Consider the following 13,585-nt stretch of genomic DNA (forward strand, 5'->3'; position numbering starts at 1 on the left):
TTTATAGTCAGTCACAACACACCATACAGGCTTTCCTGAGATATTTCAAAATATATTGCACCTATGATTTTGATGTATCCTTGAATTTGCAAAAAAAGTATTTTTACTACAGATTAAATATACTTCCTATAATTTTCCATGCCACAGTTATTACCTTAAAATTTAAGTATATACAATGAAATTCTCAATGAATGTGGATAAACAACAGTTAGGCGCAGGTGATTGCACTGCACTTAAAGATGTGAATCTGTAATGGAGGGCCTGTGATCATGTCCATTTAATTACCGGGTGATCAAAAAGTCAGTATAAATTTGAAAACTGAATAAATCACGGAATAATGTAAATATAGAGGTACAAATTGACACACATGCTTGGAATGACATGAGGTTTTATTAGAACCAAAAAAATACAAAAGTTCAAAAAAATGTCCGACAGATGGCGCTTCATCTGATCAGAACAGCAATAATTAGCATAACAAGGTAAGACAAAGCAAAGATGATGTTCTTTACAGGAAATTCTCAATATGTCCACCATCATTCCTCCACAATAGCTGTAGTTGAGGAATAATGTTGTGAACAGCACTGTAAAGCATGTCCGGAGTTATCGTGAAGCTTTGGCATCGGATGTTGTCTTTCAGCATTCCTAGAGATATCAGTCGATCACAATATACTTGCGACTTAAGGTAACCCCAAAGCCAATAATCACATGGTCTGAGGTCTGGGGACCTGGGAGGCCAAGCATGACAAAAGTGGCGGCTGAGCACATGATCATCACCAAATGACATGCGCAAGAGATCTTTCACATGTCTAGCAATATGGGGTGGAGCGCCATCCTGCATAAAAATCGTATGTTCCAGCAGATGTTTATCAGCCAGGCTGGGGATGATGCGATTCTGTAACATATCGGCGTACCTCTCACCCATCACGGTAGCAGTAACAAAACCAGAATCACGCATTTCCTCGAAGAAAAAAGGCCTGATAACGGTAGATGTGGTAAATCCAACCCATACCGTGACTTTCTTGTTGTGGAGTGGAGTTTCCACGACAGTTCTAGGATTTTTGGTAGCCCAAATTCTGCAGTTGTGGGCATTGACAGACCCTCAGAGTGTGAAATGAGGTTCGTCGGTCCACAACACGTTACTCAACCAATCGTCATCTTCCGCCATCTTTTGAAATGCCCACACCGCAAATGCCCTCTGCTTCACTAAATTGCCGGGTAACAGTTCATGATGCCGATGGATTTTGTATGGATAGCATTGGAGGGTACGCCTAAGTGCCAACCAAACAGTAGTGTATGAAATGCCGGTGCAATGTGCGACTGCACGAGCACTGGCTTCCCCGTGCATAGACGAACCCGCTACAGTCTCCATTTCTTCCTGAACTGCCTCAGCAGCATTACGCCTTGTGCTCGGTTGGCCACTATGGGGTCTATCATCTAAACAACCCATGGTTTCGAACTTCAAAATCATTCTCACCACAGCTGCATTTGTCAACGGACCTTTACCCGTTCGAATCCCCTTCCTATGGCGATTGGATCGTAACGCTGAACTAGCATATTCCCTATTCTGATATTCCCTATTCTTTATACACAATTGTCATGTGCAGTCACTGTTGTTTTGCTGTCCAGTGCCATCTGTTGGACATTTAGTGAACTTCTTCTTTTTTTTTATTTTTTTTATTTTTTTAATGAAACCCCATGTCATTCCAAGCATGTGTGTCAATTTTTACCTCTCTATCTACATTGTTCCATGGTTTATTAAGTTTTCAGATTTATACTGACTTTTTGATCACCCAGTATTTATAATTATACACCCCTTTATGTTTTTTATCTGAATGTGGTGAGCAAACTGAAGACTTTTGCAGAATCAGAACCTTTACAGAGAGAGCCATAATTAACTCTCTGATGAAAACTGATAGAGCTTAAAAAGAAAAAATTCTCGACTGTTATCTTCTGCAGCCTTACCAAGGCATCTGATTACAGAGATTATAGAGATTTACAATGAAACTGTAGTGCTATGGAATCACTGAATTCCCAAAATGACTAATTTCTGTACATCTCAATTTATTTTTATATCTGTACTCTGCAAGCCAACTTCAGGTGTGCGGCAGAGGATAACCTCACTTCCCTCTCTCCTCACGCCCCTACACCCCCCCCCCCACCTCTTCTGTTTCATTTGTGCAGCAAAAGTAATTGTTGGTAGGCCTACACATGAACATAAATCTCTCAAATTTTAACAAAACCCACACTGTGATGCACAATGTCTCTCTTGTAATGTCAGTTGCTAGAGCTGAATGAGCCTCTCCACAACACTCCTGTGCTTATTAAATGAACTTGTGACAAAATATGTTGCTTGTCTTTGTAAATTCTCTACTCCATCTATCTATTCTATCTAGGAATGGTCCCAAACTGATGAGCAGTACTCAGGTACTGGTCAAAGGAGGGTATTATAATGTACTGGTATTGCCTTTGTAGGTAGACTACACTCTCTGATGGTTCCTCCAATGAATCTTATTCAGGCACCTACCTTTCTGACAGCTACTTTTATATGATTGTTCCACTTTAAATCATTCTGTATGCATACTCTCAGTTATTTAATGGATGTAACTGCTTCAAATGATTCTTCAGCAACTGTGTAGTCATACAATAATAGGTCATCCTGTCTATTTATGCACAATACTGGCATTATTCAGTTGTCATATATAGTGAAGAGTAATGCTCCTATAACACGCCTTTTGTGTATGCGTGATGCTATGTTTGTATCTCTCTACTGAGAATGACATGCTGTGCCCTGTTTGTTAAGAACTCTTCAATCCAATCACAGAGCTGGTCTTATATTCTGGATGCTTTCATTTTCACTGGGCAGTAGTGTAGAATGGTACTGAATGCCTTTCGGAAGTCAAGGGATATGACATAAAGTAGAGGTCACATTAATAGACTCTCCTCAGGATGCACATAAATACTGATCTGCACAAGTTGTTTTCCTTACACAGTGTGACTTAATATCTTACTTTACTTCCATAGTGAATTCCATATTTAATAGATGATACTGATAAGTCCAACAAATTTAACCATGACCTCACTGCCATCTGGCCACAGATGGTGTAATCAGCATGTCTGTAGAAATATTTGGGTCTGAAGTGCATAGTTTAAATAACAATTCCATCAAAATGTTTCATGCACACATTAACAACTTCTGTACCAGAACCCATAACCATATCACCTCACTTTCTTGTACCACTACTCAAATGCTGTAAGTGAGTGGTGGTGGGACCATGTTGGAAAAGTCTCATCATTTATGGGTCAAACTGCTGTGAACCTTTCAGAGAGACTCAAGTGAATAACTATGCCACATTAAAGCTCCCTGACAGGAAATCCTTGCTGAGTCATGTAATATTAAGCTATCTCATGAATGTTTATGATTTCTTCACATGATAAACTTTGTCTCAGTAGTTATGACAGATATTTGGCCATTTGAGTCAACAAGCTTACAGCGTTTACTATTTACCCCAGGAAGCCTTGTGTCCTAGTCAACTTTCAGAAGGCTATAGAAACAAGGGTGTATGGTACTTTGATATGTATTATCCATTCCTGGGGCAAAATAAGTTCTTCAAAAGAGCAATGGTATTTGTCATCAGGACCAATGTTCTATATTCCTGAGTTTCTTGTATGCTTAATCCTCCAGCAAAATGCTGAAGTTTACATTGGAACGTGGAGGTACATTGCAGACAGTCACATTGCCTTCATCAACTGGCAGAAAAATAATGTCATTATCACCATGCAACATGCAAAGGACATTGTGTTTTGATTCCATTATGATTATTATCAGCACTTCTGAAATGTTTATGGTCTTGCAGGGTTCACATCTTAATTGCTCTGCTGCTTCCATGGGCAGACTGTGAAGATTTTTGGACAACATGATTGTGGAGAGAAGCAGTGATTAGTATGATTAATCAATAAATCAAGAACAGTCTTAATCACATTTATTATTGTTATAATACCACCAACCAGTTTCAACCTGACGTAGGGGTCATCTTCTGGGCATTTACACCATTGGTCGACTGCTGGTGGTGTCACTCCTGTCTACATAATGGCAGGAAACCATATCATGTTTCCTGCCATTATGTAGACAGGAGTGACACCACCAGCAGTCGACCAATGGTGTAAACACCCAGAAGATGACCCCTACATTGGGTTGAAACCAGTTGGCGGTATTATAACAATAATAAATGCGATTAAGACTGCTCTTGAATTATTGATAGACTGTGAAGAGGCTGTACCATTCCATTAATATTCTTGTATTTCAGAATGGTTTTCGAGGGTTGGCATATTAAGACCTTTCATCAACACTGATTTTGTTCCTGTGGCTATTTCCTTTTCTTCAAGATTTATTAGGTCCTGTAGACAAAGATTTATGCTCCACATTCACATCCCTCTCAGTCTGCTGTATTTGTTTAGCTGTGTCATACTGTCCTATCATGCAACTCACTGTAAGCATATGAAATGGCATCTTCCAACTCATTGTACATGTTGAAAATAGCTTAGTGAGGGGCAAGTAACACAAGAACAGCATACACAAAATACTGAACAACCACCTGTTTGCTTAATATGTGCACTCACAATGGCTGTACTTGGATAGCATAAAATCCACTTTGTTTTGAACATGTTTACTGGATGCCACAGTTCAGAAAACTTAGATAAGACGGCCTGATCTTGAAACTGCTGCAGAAAGGCCAAAGAGCTAATAAGCTTAATATTTCTTGTCCATAGCTTCTGTCAGAGCTTAATACATCAGTCTGCCTCCGCCCCATAGAGATACTCAACATGATCTCATTATCTTTCCTGGTGAACTGAACTGATGTGAGGTTCTTGTAGTTCCATGTGGGTAAGTTTGTCCAAAAAAGCATGATTATTAATCTCATTGTCTTCAGGTAATGTGTTGGGATAGTAACTATGTTACCTTCATGTAGAGGGTGCCAAGAAGTACTTTGGATCATCCAGTGCCACCAGGAAATACCTCTTTGGGGTGGGGGGTGATAGGAACTGAAATATTTATTATAAACAATTTCGGTACATGGTTATTCAGACTGTATGTGTCATGTGTTCCTAGTATTAGGGCTAGGGGAACCCCAATTGGGAATATGTGGGAGGGGATTTGAAGTTTCAGCATTTACCTTACAACAAAGGAAAAGCTCTCAGAGACCCTGGTTGGTATTCAAGTGCCTTCATGGTCCATTGGGCATTGGGTTTCACCTTTCATCCTGTTTGCCTTCTCTCAGCTGTGTTGAGGGAGTGTAGGAGTGAGGTACAGTGGGGACTGTGTGTGCCCCAGGACCACTACGGTAGCTGTGAAGGCCCTACAGGAACCCTGAAAAGTGATGGCTAATGGGGCTCTGATGAAGCTACGATAGGCCCAGCAAGCCAGTAGCAGATTATGATTTCTGCTTTCAAAAATAGAACGGGCCTCAGAAAGGATGGATTTAATCAATGATGAACTGGCTATAAACATGAACTAAGATTTGGAACACTAAATATACAAACATTGACTGGAAAGGTGGAGGGGGTGGTAGACATGATGGAAAGAAAGAAGTTAGTCATATTGGGGTTAGCTGAAATGAGATGGAAAGGACAAGGAAGGAGAGAACTGAGGAAAGGCTACCAACTGTGCTGGAGTGGAAAATAGGAAAGAAGGAGAAATGGAGTGGGAATAGTTGTAAGAGATGGATTAAAAAAGGAAATGAAGAGAATAAGTGATAGGATGATGAAGATCAAGATATCACTAAAGGGGACAATCATAGAGGCAGTACAAGTGTATGTGCTGCAGGTGGGTTGCACTTCTGAGAAGAAACAAGAGTTTGAAGAGGAAACGCATAAGCAGATGGGAAGGAAGAATGTATAGTAATGGGGATTTAAATGCACACATTAGAAGAGAAAGACAAGGCTGTGAAGGTGTGTTTAGACCAGAGAGTTGGGGCTGCTGAAATGAAGAAGGTGAAAGACTATTGGAGTTCTGTCAAAGGAATGGCTTGCTGGTTGGGAACTCTTGGTTCAGGAAAAGAGAGAGCCGTAAGATTACATGGTACAGTAAAGACTTAAAGAGAAAGTCGATAGTTGACTACTTCCTGTATGATAGTGAGATGAATAAGGACATCATTGACATTAGTGTAATACCATCAGAAGTCGTGGATAGTGACGACCGTTTGCTGGTAATGAACCTGAGATGCCCGAGGATAATAAAGGGACAGAAAACCAGGAAAGATGTATAAGGGTATGAAAGTTGAAGGTGGAAGAAACCAGACTACAGTACCTACACGTAGTAAAGGAAAGCATCATAAAGGATGAACCAAAAATGTTAGAAGAAAAATGGGGTAGATTCAAGGGAATGTTAGGAAGTCCGGTGGAAGCAATATGTGGGAGGACAAGCAACAAAAGGAGGTGTAAAGAAACATCCTGGTGGAATGATAAAACAATGGATATGGTACAGAAGAAGAATAGAGCCTTTAGGATATGGTTCCAGAAGAGAGAAGTGGAGACAAGAGAAGAGTATCAAGCAAGAAAGAGAGAAGCAAAAAGAGTGGTGGCAGAGGAGAGAAGAAAATGGATGGATCAGTGGACCAGAATGATGGAGGAGGATAGTGAAGGTTCAAAAAAGGTGTTATATGGGATGATTAAAAGTAAGAGGAAGAACAGTATGACAGATTATGCTGAATGGTGAACAAAAGTGGCCAAGAAGTAGAGAATAAGGAGGAACTCAAGAATATGTAGAAGAAGTATTTTGAAGAACTCCTGAACCAGAATGGAGACCTGGATGAGGAGGAACAAGCTGATGAGAAAAAAGAGGAGGAACAGCAAACAGAAAAAGACCGTACATGGGGAGAAGTGGAAGAGGCACTGGGCAAGATGGAGGGAGGAAAGTCACCAGGTCTGGATGAGCTAAGTGTAGAGATAGTGAGAGCACCAGGAGACACAATGGCTATATTGAGTAATGAAAATTGTGTGGAGACAGAAGGTGATACCAAAAGACTGGAAGAAGGGAATAATTGTCCCAATCTTTAAGGAGGGAAATAGAAAAGAGTGAAAAAACTATTGAGGGATAACATTGATGAGTCATTGCGCAAAGATTTTTGAAAACATTTTGGAAGCACAAATTCAGGCAAATTAGAAGGAAGGATAAGAGAGGAGCAACATGACTTCAGAACAGGAAGGTCCACAGTGGATCTAATTTTTGCTGTAAGACAACTGCAGGAACAGCATTATGAATATGGAATAGATCTACCAATGACCTTCCTGGACATTGAAAAAGCATATGATACTGTATGTAGAAGCAAAGTGTGGAAAGCCCCGGAGAACAGAGGAGTAGCAAAACAGATTATTTGGAGGATAAGGGAAATATACCAAGGAAGTGTGAGCTGTGTGAAAGTCGGAGGAGAGAGATCAGCTTGGACTGAACAGAAGAATGGCATGAGGCAGGCAAGTGCACTTTCACCATTACTCTTCATTGTAGTGATGGGTGATATAATGAGTACAGAAGCACAAGTAATTGGTGAAGGGAAGATGAAAGCTATGGTGTTTGCAGATGATCTGATGATTTGGGAGAATAAGGGGGAGGAATTACAAGAACAGTTGGATGTATGGGAATGAACAGTACAAGAATATGGGATGAAATTTAGTATAAGTAAGAGTGAGATGATTATCACAACAAGAACGAAGGAGAGAGGAACAACTGAAATAACAATTGGTGGGGAACGATTGAGGAGAGTTGGAGAGTTTCAAGTACCTATCAAGCCTGATACAGGAAGATGGAAAAAACGACAGAGAAATAAATGAGTGGGGCAGAAAAGCAGAAGCATTTCAGAAGAGTGTCAGAAGCCTGATATGGAGCAAAGATGTACCCCAAATCAGTAAAAAAGTTATATACTGGTCATAGTGTGTCCCGATCCTGACATGTGTTTCTGAAACCTCGGTTATACAAGGAAGAGAGAGAAGAGAAGTACAAGCTAGTGAGATGAAATTCTTGAGGAACGGTATTGGAGTGACAAAGACAGACAGGTTAAGAAATGAGAGGATCAGAGGGTTAATGAAGGTGGAACCATTACAGGAGGAGATAGAGAAATCAATGCTGAGATGGTATGGGCATGTTAAGTGAATGGAGGAGAAGAGGATACCCAGGAGGATACATGAGATGAAACTGGAAGGAAAGATACAAAGAGGAAGACCGAGAGACAGATGGCTGAAAGGAGTGGAGGAATGCGTCCAGAAGAAAGGAGAAGACTGGACCAACATGAAAATGGAGAGATGGTGGCAAGACAGAAGATGATGATGAGGCTTATGTTCCAAACAGACCTGGCCAGAGACTGGAAACTGTCCAAGATGATGACTCCATTGAAAAATTAGGTAGTCAAATAAATGCTTTCTGTTAAGAATATAGTCTTTTACAGTCACTGTCAATTAAGTTAAAAGTGGTTTGGTTTTGGTACTATGTCTTTCTTTCCAAAACCTTTGGGTGCAGTGACATAATAATAAGTGGTAATGAAAAATTGCTGAGTGACCCAAAGGAAGTATGTGAGAGATTCACAGAACAGTTTAGTAAGATGAGTAAGGAGGATGTGATTGACCCACCACAGGTGCTAAATCCCAGTAATGGCAGTAATTCATTCTTCCTGAGGTGTGTTACAGAATTGGAAATCCTGAAAACCATTTCCAACTTAAAAGCAAACACATCCAGTGGCTGGGATGACATCTCAGGGGGAAAACTACTGGTATGCAAAATTATAGGCCTATTTCATTGACATCAGTACTTAGTAAGTTGTTGGAAAGGCTACTTCTTGATCAACTTGAATCATTTTTCTGTAAGTACAAGATATTAAGAAAACTATCAGCATGGTTTCAGGAAAGGCTGGTCTACAATAACAACTGCAGCTACATTTTTCCAAGTGGTATTGAATAAACTTGATGAAGTAAACCAAGTTATTGGCACCTTTTTAGACCAATCCAAGGCTTCTGACTCTGTAAATCATTCTGTTCTTCTACATAAATTAGAAATTTATGGTGTCAGAGGAGTAGCATTAGATCTGTTAAGATCCTACCTTGCTGACAGGAGACAAGGTGTAAAGCTGTATTTTACAACTGGGAGACATACACAAACAGTAAAATCATCTTATAGAATTCTTAACTGTGGAGTCCCCCAGGGAAGCATTAGTGGACCTGTTTTGTTTATTGTGTACATCAATGATATAATAATTCCACAAAATTCAAACCTAGTAAATTATGCTGATGATATCTCTGTCATAAGTTGATGCTCTACAAAACAGTTAGCAGTGCAAAATAATGCAGAGAACATTAGCCTCATCACATCATATCTCACTAAAAACAGATCGGCACTAAATAAGGACAAGAAAATTCTGATGGAGTTTCTACTAAATTATAAATCAAGACAAGTGGATACAGAACCAGATGTATCAGTTGAAACAATTGATGAACATAAATTCCTGGGTATTATAGTAGATGAAAATCTTACATGGAAGGAGCACATGAGCTACATATGTAAAAAAATCTCCTGTAACATCTACCTGCTGAAACACCTTTCTAGCATAATAGCGCAACCTGTTTTAAGACAAATCTATTTTGGAATTATACACTCCCACCTGCAATATGGAATTGAGATTTGGAGTGGGCACCAACGGTATATAAGGATAGGGCTTTTAGAGCACAGAAAAGAGCAATTAGGATAATATCTAATATCAGTAAGTGTCAGTCCTGTAGAGAATATTTCATTACGTGTAACATACTAACAGTGTATTCTTTGTATGTTCTCAGAACTATACTCTTTGTAAAATAATCAATAGTGAAATCCATAATTATAATACAAGAAAAAAGAGGACTTCCACATAAAATTTAGTAATAAAAGAGCAACAGATCATAGTCCATTTTCTGCTGGAAGACATTTTTACAACAGATTGCCAAATAATATAAAATTGTTAAAAGGAAACATGTTTAAGACAAAATTAAAGCAACTGTTAATTGATAAATGTTTGTACTCCATTAGAGATTTCTAATGATATTGTGTGTAAATATTGTGTATAATTTATCTGTATGTCTAAACTTTTTTTAATGTTCTTGTGTTCGTAAACTGACTATGCTCATGGCTGTTAAGTTATCATGGACAAATAAACCATTTATTTATTATTTATTTATTTATTCCTATGTTTTGGGCTTTTGCTGAAGCCTTTTCCTTTTAACTGGAAACACATTGTGAAGGCAGTTTCTAGAAGGAGGCCTCAGAAAGAGGTTAAAACTAAAGATCTCAAGTTTCTGGAGAGAAAGAAAGTTGAAATGTTGGAACTGAAAATTCCAGATATAATGACATATTCCCAAAATGAAAAAAATTGACTTCAAGTTTTCTGATTTACATTTCAAATGTGATTGCAATAAAGCATTTGCTGATAATAAATGCAATGTATAATTGAACTGACAATCACTTATCAAACTTATGTTCTGATTCACCAGTTGCCCCACACAATCATTGCACTTTTCACTAGATGGTTTTATGGTATTTTCTTTAATGGATGAAACTCAAAGTTTAGTATTCATGCCTTCCAGATTACTGTTATTACTACTACTCCATTATAAATTTTTGGTCCAACCAATTTACGTCTCATAGAAATGATTTATGAAGATTTGGAAAATAATGCAAATAGTTCTCTTTACCATGCATGGGCAGCTGGTGTCCCGTGGGCCAAATTTGGCCTGTGATTGGTTTCAATCTGGCCATTGGAGGAAATCTGTGAGAGAGAGCAAGGCACTTGTATTGTACTCTACCCATGATACCTAGAGTTTGTAGCTCTTGATGTAGACCAGTGAAGGGTTTGCTTACTTTGTGCATGTGCAGTGCAATTTTGCTGCCACCGGATTTGAAAAATACTTGAATGACCTGCCTGTGGCCAAGAATCACAAAGTTACTCCTAATAGGATCTTGACTGGGACTGTCGATCTCAGGAATTAGGACCAGAATACCAGGTCACAAATTTTTTCAAACCAAGTGCTAGTCTGGATCAGGTGACAGAGGATTTAGGTTCACTCTGTAAAGAATTTACCAGGGAAGACACCGTGGTTGTTGTGGGAGGGCCAGGGAACAGCATCGACAGAGATCCTGGGTACAGTATAGAGTGTGACCTGGTAAAGATTGCGTCGGCATCGAGACACACCAATGTTGAATTTGTATCTGTCCTGAGACGCCATGACCGGCCTCATTTGAACTCTTCTGTTGGGAGAGTTAATTTGGAGTTGGGTCGGGTGCGGGGGCTCATATTCGTGTGGTTCCTGTTGATTCTCTCAGTAGGTGGGACTATACCAGGCATGGCCTACATCTCATCAGGAAAGGGAATGGGAAACTGGCTGGGGTAATAGCAGGAAATTTAAGGGGGGGGGGGGGGAGGCACTGCCATGAATGGTAAAATACCAGTGGTTACAGGTGTTGGAGCAGCACCTTTTTTAGGATAGGTAAGACAGAAAGATTTCAAGTTCTACGAGAGGTCAGGATTGAAACAAATCTTCAGTTTAGGAAAGAAATTTAACAGCACAATTCTAGCACATTGGATCACCAATCACAGCTGTCAATTATAAATTTTCACCAATCAACAGAAATTTTATCTCCACCAAGTTGTATCTTAGTCCTAGGTAATTGCATTGATGAATTAAAGTCACCCAACCCAGTTGACATAATCTGCCTCTCTGAACACCATGTGACCACTGGTATAGGAACTAGGCCTAAGCACAATGAGAAACTCAGTCAGGAGAGTACTGCAAATGTTAGAATAAGGAAAGGTTCTCATAAAAGTATAATTAAAAATAATGTAAGTATATTTCATCAAAATATTGGGAGTTTAAAGAATAAAATAGATGAGCTTCTGGTTTGTTTAGAAGATTTAGAAGCTGAGGATGAAATAGATATACTATGCCTGTCTGAGCATCACATTGTTACTGATATGGAAAAGGTAAATGTAAGTGGATATAAGCTCTCTGCACATGTAATGAGAGAAAATATGGAGAAAGGAGGAGTTGCCATATATGTCAAAAGTTATCATTGTGCAAAAAGTATAGAAACAAAAAAGTTTTGTGTAGAGAAACATATAGAAGCATGTGCCTGTGAGCTTAAATTAAAGAAAGGCACATTTATAATTGTAACTGTATATAGGTCCCCATCAGGAAATTTTCATCTATTTCTGAAAAATTTGGACTCCTTGTTGTGCTATCTGTCAGACAGGGGGAAGCATGTTATTATTTGTGGGGACTTCAATGTAGATTCTCTGAAAGAGGGTAATAGGAAAAATGACCTTGAAGTATTACTTGGTTCTTTCAATTTGACACCCGTTATTGATTTTCCTGCTCGGGTGGTAAAGGATAGCAGCTCACTGATAGATAACTTCTTTATAGACCAAGATAAGTTTAACCAGATAAATGCTCAGCCTGTTGAGAATGGTCTTTCTGATCATGGTGCACAGCTAGTTACAATATATGACATAGCTCCATTCAGCAATACTAAACAGTCCTCCAAAGTAGTACGTTCAGTCAACAATTTAACAATTGCAAATTTCAGGGAAAGCCTACAGCAGTTAGACTGGGATGAGGTGTAACGTGAACCTGATGCCAATTTAAAATATAATTTATTTCATGACATTTTTGTAAATGCATTTGAAAACTGCTTCCCCAAGAAAATAGTTAAATATACTCGTAAGAAACCTTGTAACAAACCATGGCTTACTAAGGGTATAAAAATATCTTGTAACCGGAAAAGGGAAATGTATCTGACAGCAAGAAAGAGTAGTGACCCAGAAACTATCAAACATTATAAAAACTACTGTGTTATATTAAGAAAAGTTATTAAAAATCCAGGAGTATGTGTATCATGTCTGAAATCAGCAACTCTGATAATAAAATTAAAACAATTTGGAATATTATTAAAAGAGAAACAGGTCAACCAAGAGCAGAGGAAGACAGTATTACCATAAAATTGAATGAAAACTTTATGAACAAAAAGTCAGAAGTTAAAAATATTTTTAATAATCATTTTCTAAATGTTGTGGATGTAGTAGGATCCAGGTGTTCATTAGAAGATGCTAGGCTGTTAATGGAAGAGGCCATACCTATGCAATTTGATACAATTGAAATCTCACCCACTTCTCCCTCTGAAATTAGGAAAATAATAAACTTGCTTAAAAGCAAAAACTCACATGGAATTGATGGCATTTCCAGCAAAATACTAAAAGCTTGTTCTCAACAGATAAGTAAGATTCTCAGCCACCTGTGTAATAGCTCTCTGGAACAGGGCATTTTCCCTGATAGACTGAAATATGCTATTGTTATACCTTTGCATAAAAAGGGGGAGAGATCTGATGTCAACAATTACCATCCAATCTCCATTCTAACAGCTTTATCCAAAATTTTTGAGAAAGTAATGTATTCAAGAGTAGCTTCACATATCTGTAAAAATGAAGTACTAACAAAATGTCAGTTTGGTTTCCAGAAAAGTTTTTCAACAGAAAATGCCATGTATGCTTTCACCAATCAAATTTTGAATGATCTGAATAAC

General features: G+C 38.6%; 1 protein-coding gene across 1 annotated transcript in view; it reads left to right on the forward strand.

Annotated features, from left to right (window-relative positions):
• The window catches only part of LOC126236319 (esterase FE4-like), a 236,416-nt gene that overhangs the window by 144,591 nt on the left and 78,240 nt on the right, over positions 1–13,585 (forward strand). The window lies entirely within an intron of this gene.

This window comes from Schistocerca nitens, chromosome 2, assembly GCF_023898315.1.
Source record: "Schistocerca nitens isolate TAMUIC-IGC-003100 chromosome 2, iqSchNite1.1, whole genome shotgun sequence".
Lineage (NCBI taxonomy): Eukaryota > Metazoa > Arthropoda > Insecta > Orthoptera > Acrididae > Schistocerca > Schistocerca nitens.